This window comes from Peromyscus californicus, unplaced genomic scaffold (genome assembly GCF_007827085.1).
Source record: "Peromyscus californicus insignis strain IS unplaced genomic scaffold, ASM782708v3 Scaffold_5__1_contigs__length_169319896, whole genome shotgun sequence".
NCBI classification, from domain to species: domain Eukaryota; kingdom Metazoa; phylum Chordata; class Mammalia; order Rodentia; family Cricetidae; genus Peromyscus; species Peromyscus californicus.
The window spans coordinates 69,618,860-69,630,396 of NW_026294573.1; positions in this window are offsets into that span (position 1 = coordinate 69,618,860).

Here is an 11,537-nt window from a genome sequence, read left to right on the forward strand (position 1 = left end):
CATTTTTAAACTTAATTGAACTGTCATGGCTTGTATGACTCTAGCATTCCTAAACACAGATAAAAGATTATGGCCTACATCTTAATCAAGGGGATAGGAAGACAAGTAGTGTCATTGATTAGATACACCTACACTGGAATTGTACAGTGAGAAGGAAAACTAATCTTCTAATATAATTTGTAAAAACATTAGAAAGAAAGGTGTTGAGGGAACTTTCCAAAAATCAATCATATATCCAGTGACAAGGCTTAAGGTAGCCACTCAGCTCTCCCTATGACAAATCCAATCATATCTCCAACAGTCTAAAACATCATCTTTATTTTTAGATGAGGGCAAACTTGATCCAAAATATGTTGCTTTATTTGTTCTGTAATATAATATCTGTGATAGTCACTCACAGACTATTTTCCTAACAGACAGGTATACAATAGCAAATGCCAAGAGGCCAAAGGGACAGCCACAGATATTGAAGCAATGTCACTTTAAATGTTTCTCTCAGCTCCTAACCAGGGGAGAAAAGGCACCATTCTGGTGGCCAGGACTCAGGAAAAGGGCACAGCTCACCCTGCCCCTGCCCCTGCATGTTTCCCTGTCCTTGGGCCTTTTTCCAAATATGACCTATGCAGTGGTCAATCATGGCTAGAAAGAGCTCACGTGTCTGTCTTGGATTCCTGCCAGTCACTCCCTAACATGCCTCTTTTTAATCCCTCATTCTTTCTGAATATAGCAATTTCCATATCATAGTTGTAACTATTTCCCTTTCCAATCCTCTACAAAACCCAAATTATCATTTTGCTGATTGAATATTTATTCTTGGTGAGCATAGAGTTTTGATACTGGGCTCTCTCAAGGCTAATTCATCCAGACACCTAGGTTAACACAAGATACTCTATCATCGAGCTGTGCTTGGGTCTTGACTCTCCTCTTTAGTTGACCTATGACCTTAGGCAAGCTGATATCTTTCTTCATGACTATGTTTCCATTTCTGTAAATTGAGAATCATAAATGGCATTTGTCTCATGAGATTACTGTGAAGATTAAGTATGCTAACACTGAGATACCCATAGAGATAATAAAAATAATATTTGGCAAATACTAGGAATTTATAAAATTTAGCTGTTACTATACTTCACAATTTAATCTAAGGTCCTTTATAAGTTGAAGCAAAGAAAAGAGATACAAGCTTCATGTTTTTTTTTTTTTAACTTGGTTCCCTTCCTCTCAATTCAGACTCAAATGATTTCCATTTGACTTTTGGAACAGCTAGGTGAACAAGGCACCTACAGCTGAGAAGCCGGATGAATGGGGAAGTCCTCCCTGCACTGAAAATGGGTTCTTGTGCTGTGTCAGAATTCTCCTTACCAGACAAAACAAGTTCTGCTGCTTAATTATCAGCAGAAAGAATAGCTAAAAATCAGTGAACTGAAACAAAAATTATTAGCTTTAAAGATACTCTCTGGCATTTAATTGGCTTTTAGCCACAGGTTTTATGTGGGGTTCAAATCATTCAATTACCTACAGGCACGGTTCTGAATTTGCTAATCATAGAGGCCTTGCAGATACTTAAATTTGGTATGATTGTATGTATCATTGATTTTTTCCCCTTTTTTTAAGGACTGACAATCAAGCCTATTTTGAATATTTTATCTAAACTTTGTTCTAATAACATAACATAGTTTCAGTTGCTCTCTGTTCAAGGGAATGCTGTACCTTCTCATATATTCTTTTGTATGGAATGATCATCATCCACTGGGCTGCTTTTGGCCTGGGCTCAATCAATTTTCCTTATCTACACTCCTCTCCAACTAACTATGACAATCATCTGAATCCCCCTCGGTTGTCAGCGTGGAGGATAATTAGTAGAGATTAGAGCCTTTCTCTTTCTTCAGATGCATTTAAGAGAAACATTACTTTAAAGGCTCGAAATGTTATTCTTAGGTCTAGGCAGACCATCAGAGCTGTAGAGCATAATAGCATTTTCAAGCTGGCATCAGGAGACTATCTTGAGAAGAGAAGTCTTGAGTTACAGGCTGTAGATGCAGGAGCATAGTGTGCTGGTAAGGATTCTGTCCATTATATACACTATAAACAAAAAAGACCCTAAAGAAAAAAAAAACCTTTTTCAGGTCCTCTGTGTCCCCTAGGAGGTCACCAAATCACTGGAGAGACTTTAATCATTTAGGATTAGTCAAAACTCAGGATTTTTGTCTCCAGGTGAGGACTCTGAATAGAGGTCCTTCTGTAAATGCTATTTTCTCTGTCAGTCTCAGTCTAGTTTATCTATGACATTTCTTAAAGCCTGGCTGTCAGCTGAAGGTTGAAAACAACCTAATGGGTTTCTGTGTTTGGTTTCCTTGACTTATCACAAGAGCTGATAACTTTTTGTATACATTAACTAATAGGCCTCCTTCAAAGTATGCTGACATGTAACAGTGTTAAATGGATTTTAATGAACTCTAAACCTCGATCCTCAGTTTTGGCAAATGAAGTCTACTTTTGTTATAATCTGGAGGGCTGGTGCTGTGCATTCCAATGAATGTGAACCAAGCCTGGCCCCTAACTGGGTAGCTTCAAACCAGATTAGAATCATGCAGACAAAAGCACTCTTATGGTTGACTTTTTTAAAAAATCCATCCAGATACATGGCAGTATTGCAGACATAACCACCATGTCAAAGTATTTTTTCTAAATGATGTAAAACATTTAATGGCTTTTTTGGAGATATATAATCTCCGGGACAATCCAGTGAGAAAAGACTTGGGGAAGGTGCTAGAGATAGTGTCAGCAGTTGAGAACACTGGCTGGTCTTGTAGAGAGGTTGGGTTTGAATCCCAGCACCCACATTGAGTGACTCACAGCTGTCTGTAACTCTGGTTCCAGGAAATTCAACAGCCTCTTCTGGCCTCCCTGTGTACCTCACACACACAGTGCACATACAAATATTCAGGCAAAGACACATACACATAAGAAAAATAAAATAAACCTGGTAGTATTAATAAATGCTGGTAGTATTTATAACCCACACTTTTCACATCAACCATTTCTATTCTATTACTTGTATTTTGGCTTCACTTCATGGAGATGTCTCTGAACATACACTGAGAAAGGAGTATATCAATTATTTGGTCGAGGTAGAGAGTACACAGTATATGCTTAATCGACCTGCCAATATATTATTCATATTTTGTTCTATATTAAGTGTGCGTTGTTTGTGTGCATGCATGTTTTCCTTCCTTCATTGAAATTTAGATGCTGTGTATTAGTTAGCTTTTTGTTAAAATAAAAAAATACTCGCCATCATCATCTCATTAAGGAAAAAAATCATTTTTACTCCCAGGTTTGGAAGTTCAGTCCATGATCATTTGGCCTTGTTGGTTTAGGACTACGGGGTGTGCATGGAAGAGCAGGACTGCTTATTTCATGGCTGAAAAGTAGGAGAGAAAGAAAAGAAGCTAGACTTTCTCAGCCCCCTGTAAGGACACTACTCCAAAGATTCAAAGATTTCTCATTGGCCCTATCTCAAAGTTTGTATAACCTGTCAATATTGATATTTAGTGGAACAAAGCTTTAGTACAGGGGCCTTTGGATGTCTCTGAAGATCAAGCAATGGCAGAAGTTTAGTTTCTCCGTCAGCTCTTCATGGTCATTTGCTTCCTTAGTGATACAGTTCTGTCCCACAAAGACAAATGACAGCTAGTCCATCAAGAACAAAGTCTTTTTCCTTATTGCTGCTTTCCACTGACTTCAGTTCAGCTCCTGAAAAGCCTGCTTCCAGGAAGGGAAAAACAAGACAGGAATAATATACCATGTACAGTACCTTTAGAGAGAATCACATAAATAGTCTAAAGACTGTACAGTAAATAATGTATGTTCAGAAAGGCAATGTAAATATTTGATATAGCACAGAGCAATGGTTAAGGTCAAAATGAAATCATGGTGTTTGGAGAAATATAGAATGCCCTAAATTGCACCACAGTTTCCTTGCAGCCTAGCAATACAGTTCATAAATCACAGCATAGTCCACATTACCTGGAGTTCAAGCATCCCAGCTGCCAGGTGGGCTCCTCCCGTCACTCCCCACTGCTATGAGAGGCTCCCACTCCCTCCTCAGCACTCAAGGCCCTGCTTTGAACTATGGCAGTGATCAATACCTGCTCTTTGAGAAATGGAACTAGGGCATGTGAATGAACTCACCCAAATCACTAATTTTCATGGGGAGTGTGGTAGGAAAACTGATCTCAAACGGACATAGAAATGCATAATGAATTCCACATGCAACATGAGCTCTGCATATTTTTTCAGGTGGTCAAAGACACATCCCCTTGCTTTTCTGCAGCCCACTCTCCTAAGTCTTGATTGGGTAGGCCAGGTTCAGTTCTGCATCAATGCCACTGCAAGACCTGAATATTATAATATTTACCAGATTGTGTGAAAAAGATGCAGGTGTGTTCTGATAAATGGAATATAAATATCAAAATATTCAGAGGAAGAGCAAAGCAGTGTCAGGCAGCTCACATTCCAGCTAATTGAAACAACTGGGGGGAAAATGTCCTATGATTAGTTACCTGGAGTTGGCAAGTGAAGGCTTTTACCCCTTTCCCTGTTTTAAATGGCTACGGAAATAATGTCTTAGAGAAAGAAAATGTCTAACAGAACCAACAGATTTTTTTTTTGAAGCTGAAAGTTTACTAACTTTATTGGCAAATACTTGAGAGTGTATTTCCCCAGACAAGGATGTCCTGCCTAATCACAACACGGACATCAGAACCAGAAAAGTAACTTGAGCATATTTCATCCTTTTACAATGTGCATTTCACACGTTCTCCCTAAAGCGTCATTAATAACAAAAGGAGGTCGTCCACATTACATTTATTTGTCATGTCTTTTTAGTCTCCTTCAGTCTGAAATAATCTTTATTTTTTCAGACATCTAGTTCCTTAAAAATATATTTCTTAAAGAAGGAACTGATGGGAAGAAATACTATATTTAGTCATCTCAGCTTGGTCAGTGAACAATAAGAAGCCAAGGAAGCAGAGAGGAAACAGGGAGTGAAGAGAGAAGACATATTTTGAAACCACAACAGATGAAAACTGTTACAGGAAATTAATGAATCATATTGGAAGTAGGGTGTGGTAGTGTCAGATTGTAATTCCCATACTCTGGAGACTGTGGCAAGAGGATCAAGAGTTCATAGTCACCCTTGGCTACACAGTGAATTGGAGGCCAGCTTTAGCCACACAAAATCCTGTCTCATGGAGGAAAAATGGAGAGGGAGAGGGAGGAGATTGGAATAACTCATATGTACTGAGAATGGGAAGGCACTTGCTAAAAGCAAGGATAGACAACAGATAATACTACCCAGGAGAGTGCTATGAGCCCAAATCTATCTTTAAAAAGGATGGTGACTGACGGTCACAGCAAGATTCGAGGACAAAGGGAACCAAAAATAGGAAGGTAGGTCTGTGAGGCAGAGGACCACTAAGCATTCCACTCCATTGTGTCAACTATTGCAAAGACGTGACACTAAAAACTCTATACAATGTGCGATGTGTACAAGGTGGCAGTGAGTTCAGTATTAGCAAGGAAAAGATGCCAAGGGAGGAGACATCATACTTAAATGCTTGTCTAAGACAGTGGCTCATATGACAGGAGCCATCTGCCTTTAGAAAAAGATGGTTTATAATACATTCTGCCTTACCAATAAATGATAGGTGGTTTCATTGTCTAAGTTTTCTTTCGGTCGTTTGACTGTGAGGACTGTTACTCCTGCTGCTGCCACTGCCCTGCTGTCGTTTTTTTTTTTTTGAGACATGGTCTCGCTCTACAGCCCAGGCCAGCCTTTGAACTCCTGGTCCACAGCCTCCCATGTACTGAGATTACAGGCATGTGTGGGAAGCCTGGCCATTGCAGGGGTTTTCAATAAAGACACCAAAATAAATGGACATCAAGAGGAAAAGAAAGGCAAAAACTCTGAAGAAGAAACCTTCAGGAGGCTTCTCTGATTACTTGCTGCTCAGGTAACCACTTCCCCAAACAAGTGGCCCAAACCACAGGCATCTGCTTGCTTTGTACAATTATATGGACCAGGAATCTGAACTGGGCTAAGCTGGACAGTGCTTTCATCCCACACAGCATTAATGTGAGTTACATGGTAGTATTTAGGTAGTGGATGGTGTGGTCTGATAAATCATGGATGGCTTTACTCATATATCTGGCTTCCTAGAGAAAAGGGGTAAATTAGCTTGGTAGAAGCCTGATCTCAGCTGGGACTACCAGTTGGAACATCTCAACATCTCAACAGCATGGAGCTGTGAGGCTCCCTGAAACATAATATGGAAGCTGCTTGGTTTGAGACTAGGATATTATGGTGGTTTGAGTAAGAATGGCCCCTGTAGGCTCATATATTTGAACACTTAGGGAACAGCACTATTTGTTGGACTAGGCATGGCCTTGTTGGAGGGAGTGTGCCACTAGGGGTGGCCTTTGAGATTTCGAAAGTCCAATCCAGGCCCAGTAGTACTCTCTCTCTCCCTGCTGTCTGTAGATTTAGATGTAGCACTCTCAGCTATCATGTCAGCTGCCATGCCCCAAGCCATGAGGGGAATGGACCAAACTGCTGAAACTGTAAGCCAGCCCCAATTAAATGCTTCCTTTTGTAAGAATTGCCATGATCAGGGTGTCTCTTCACAGCAATAGAACACTGGCTGAGACAGAAGTGATATGCAGTTAGTTCTGTACTGTTCTGTTGGTCAAAGCGGTCACAAAGCCTGGCCAGATTCTGGTGGAGATGTAAATCCAAGTTCTTATGGAGAAGAGCCTCAATTGACTTCGTGCTCTGGTATCCGTAAATCCACCACAGAAGGGATTGTAGAATGAATGTAAGCATGCCTTCATTTGCTAGTACCTCGATGGATCAATGTGTAGTTATGACTTTCTCCTCTCCTCAAAAAGGAGAAAGCATTAGACTGTGTATGGTTGACAGTCCTCGTTAATACTATCCAGAGATTTTTAAAACAAAGATTCTAAATTATGTTTAATGATCATCTATTGCACGTTCATTCATTCTAGGACATAGTCAGGAAATATGCCACTAATGGTAACTGAAAATAATTTCCCCAAACCTTTCCTTTTTAAAGACAGATTTGGGTTCATAGCACTCTCCTGTGTAGTGTTATCTATTATATATTGTTCCTAGAAGTACCTCCCCCTCCATCTTTCATCTCATGATAGCCCACAGGAATGTTCCAAGTAGGTAAAAGGTATGGCTTGTGGTCAGAAGAAAATTCCCTAGAGATGTAACTTTTTAGCTGAGATCCAAAGAATGAGTAGGAGGTCCCTGTACTGAGTGACTATGAGACAGAGGGAGTGTTGGTAAGGATGGGGAATATGGGACATGCTTCCCTCAAAGGCAGAGCAGGGAGACTAAGACCCCAGGAAAGATACGCCAGTCAGCCAGGGATCAGGAGCCACTGAGAGTCATTCCAGCAGGAACTGAGTACTCAAAAAGAGGAGGGGGAAGAGTTGAAAACAGAGCTCAGTAACATTCACAGAAGTCTTCTCTCTGAGAGCAGATCTGCAAGGTAGTGAGGGCCAGCCTGATCGTGCAGGTCTCCTGAGTGCCTGCTCCATCCATGAATGATCAAGAGAAACAGCTACTAATCAGACGAGGGATCAGAGGAAGGCAGGGTCCAGAGAGTGCTCCCAACACAGCTGCTTTCCTGTTACTTTCAAATTTTCTAGGGAGTTTCACCATTGGATTACAAACCACTATCTTGTAATATCTCACCTGGTTAAATTGCTCCTTATTTTACACAAGATGGAACTGATGACCAGAGAAATTGAGTGACTCGAAGCATTCCAGGAACATAGTGTGATTAAAAAACCCAGGTTGCCTAACACATCTAGACTAACAACCCACAACAGATGACAGGAAGCAGTTCCTGAAAGACATCTTTTCATTGTGGACAGATAAAACACAAAGTCGGCTCCGTGGAAATCATCACAGAGCAGGTTCTCCAGGAAGAAGCCAGAGTTCAGCATCACAAAAGCAGAATAGGCTGTGAAGGGATTGCCCCTTGTGTGGGGTCAGAGAGAGGCAGAGCTGTCACGGAGAGAGCAGTGTAGCCATAAGGCTGAGCCAACCCTGCTGGGTGTGTCTGGGAGTCAGATGGCCTTTCAAGAGTCCCAGGAGCCAGGCCTTTGTGGCCCAGACTCAACCTGTCACTGTGCCTGCCTCAGTGTGAGTGCTGACAGCCATGCCAACTGCTGGGGCCTAAAGCCTTTGTGTCTCTCTGTGGGGTCTAGAGAGCACCGCACAAGGCCCACCACAGACCTACCGCCACTTCTCAGCCTCTCCTCTGCCAGTACCTCAGCCACCACAGCAGCCTGTTCCGGTTTACTGTGGCCACCCCGGACCTTCCCCATCCTTCAGGTGTTGCCAAGCTACAGTGCATCAGCCATACCCTAGGCAGCATTTTCCTTAAGCATTCCTTCACCTGCAAACCTCCAGCTGCTTTGTTTCTTACACACAGAGGAATTTAAGGGCTTAGGAGATTTGGCTCTTCGGCCTTATTTCTCTCATTTTAAAATATAACCTATAGACTTGAAGTTTTCACTTGGGTAAGTGTTGACAAATGCACATCTCTCTGAATCCACACCACCCCTTTTCACTCCTGAAGGGTCTCTTGTGCAAGTTTGTAGCTTTTTTCTCCCAGCCCCACATGTCCAGTGGCAGTAGACATCATTACCACAGCTACTTCCCCCTCTCCCCGCTCTTCCTCATCCTCCTCCTCTTCCCTCTCCTCCTCCTCTTCCTTCTCCTCCTCCTCCTTCAAGACAGGATCCTACTATACAGCCCAGGCTGACCTCAGGCTCCTGATCTCTCTCCTCGCTCAGCCTCTCCAGTGCTTTACCACAGTGCCAGCTACATTCTTAGTATAAAGATTTCACAACAGTTTTTTTTGTTTTTTTTTTTTTGTTTGTTTGTTTTTTTGAGACAGGGTTTCTCTGTAGTTTTGCGCCTTTCCTGGAACTCACTTTGTAGACCAGGCTGGCCTCGAACTCACAGAGATCCGCCTGGCTCTGCCTCCCGAGTGCTGGGATTAAAGGCGTGCGCCACCACCGCCCGGCTGCTTCACAACAGTTTTAAGTAGCAACAAACCGAGTTGTTAAGCAAAGATTTGGTATTGATTTCTCTAGTACCAAATTAGATAAACCCTCAGTGCATCACCTAGAAGAAGCAGGGATGACAAGTCTTTAACTCCAAAGGACTTCTTTCCAAATAGAAAAAAAAAGGTATCTAGCATCTAAGACCTTAATGGCAGTGACGTCCATAATGTAATGCAAGTTACATCACTAGCAATTCACAAAAGCTACAGTCTCTTGGTGCACATGTGCTCATACATGTGTATAGCAAGACCCTCTGCTTTCCGTTCACGTTCCTTTTAGGAATATAAATGTTAAGGCACTGGGTGTGGCCCTTTAATGACAATCTCACTACTGTACATAGACAACATGAATGCCTGTGCCCTTAACTTCCGCTTTTAAGAATAACTTCAGAATGCATTAAAGTACCAGTTCCAAAGGGATGCTATGAAATCGGCTCAGATGTGTGAGAAGTGCACTGGAGTTCCTCAGCATGAACAAAATGCTTTATTTTCACAGACTGGCTTTGTCAATGAAATATTCTTTCCATTTTGTGTGTTTTCAGTTTTTACAGTGTAAAAAAAGAGTGAGATCCTTCAAACACTTTAACCTAATCCCTCTGGAAGGTTCTGTGCTGTTTTGTTTGGGGGAGGGTTGTTTCTTTTGTTTATTTGTTTGTCACATAGCAAATCTTAAACCAGCTTTGGGTATGAGCAAGAGCATATACTATCTAAGGTTTAGGGCATTCTTCCAAAGATCTCCAAAGAGGAGGAAGCAGGGCTTCAGTAGAGCGAAAGAGGGGAATGATTGAACTGCTCGGTGCCTCTACACTGTTGGTCAAGTCAGGGCTGACTTCAGAGTAGAAGAGACTGGGCCTCCTGTCTGAACTGGAAAACAGGAGACCATTTTTCCTTGGCGGTGACTCAGCACTTTTGAATTCTAAGTAAGTTAAATACCATCCGGTTATTTATGGGTAACATTGTACCAAGTCCACAAGGAAACAAATTATATTACTTATGCAAACTTATGTAAGCAATCAAATACTTCGCATTTGCATATTCAGTTTCCACTAGCTTGAAAACACGATTGTTGCGACAGGGGGAGGGGGACAAACAAACAAACATATTTGCATTTTTAAATCTAACAAACTCCTTAAAGCTTTGGTCACATCCTAGTCCTCACAGTGTTTCTCAGCATTGTCCTTGGGCACCATCCTTAAAAAAAAAAAACAAACGAGTGAGTTGATCAAGATGCTCACATCTCAGTACAGTTACCATACAGATTGATTGCACATCTATTATTTAGTCATACAGAAGTCCCTTATCAAATCTGTCTTCACAGGGAATTTGAGTATTGAGCATTAAGAGAACAAACCAAACAAATTCTGAAGGGATTTAAAAACAATTGAACTCTAAATTTTATTTGATTTACATAAAGATCAATGCATGAAATAGAAACAATTTTCAGCAGTAAGAGGCTTCAAATTTCTGTATTAGAAATGTATAAAAGGAAACAAAGTTGCCATTCAGTATCATTTGGCTTTTGCTATATGGTCACCATAAAAACGCTGCAGTACATAGATTTTCTTAGTTGAGAGGAAGTCTGGGTAGGTCTTTTGCTAGCTCCTGAATCCATCTTGGGATAGCTCAAGTCAAATGAACTCACTCCCAAGTAGTGAATGCGCAGGAGTGTACCAGTTTGGGCCATGAGAGAACTTTGACTCTGTCCTTCAGATCTTCTAATAGCTAAGCCAAGCCTATCTGTACATGTGGAGGCACTAACAGGAGTTCCATGGCTCATATTGCAAATACACAGGACATTTTGGTCCTGTCTTTGAGTCCTGTTGGCCAAAAAGTTTATGGTTAAGGCCATAGCAAATGGCTTTTGTGATTGGGGACCACAAAACTCACAGATACAGAGTGAAGTGAAAAGGTGAGTATTATTAATCTATCAACAATATGTTATATCTTGAAATTGTTAATCAGTTTTTTTTTATTAATTTATTTTGCAATACAATTCAGTTCTACATATCAGCCACGGATTCCCTTGTTCTCCCCCTCCCGTCCCCCTCACCTTCCCCCCAACCCCCCCCCCCCCCCCATTCCCATCTCCTCCAGGGCAAAGCCTTCCCCACAGACTGAGGTCAACCTGGTAGACTCAGTCCAGGTAGGTCTAGTCCCCTCCTCCCAGGCCGAGCCAAACAATCCTGCATAGGCCCCAGGTTTCAAACAGCCAACTCATGCAATGAGCACAAGATCTGGTCCCACTGCCTGGGTGCCTCCCAAACAGATCAAGCCAATCAACTGTCTCATCCATTCAGAGGGCCTGATCCAGTGGGGACCCCTCAGCCATTGGTTCATAGTACATGTGTTTCCATTCATTTGGCTATTTGT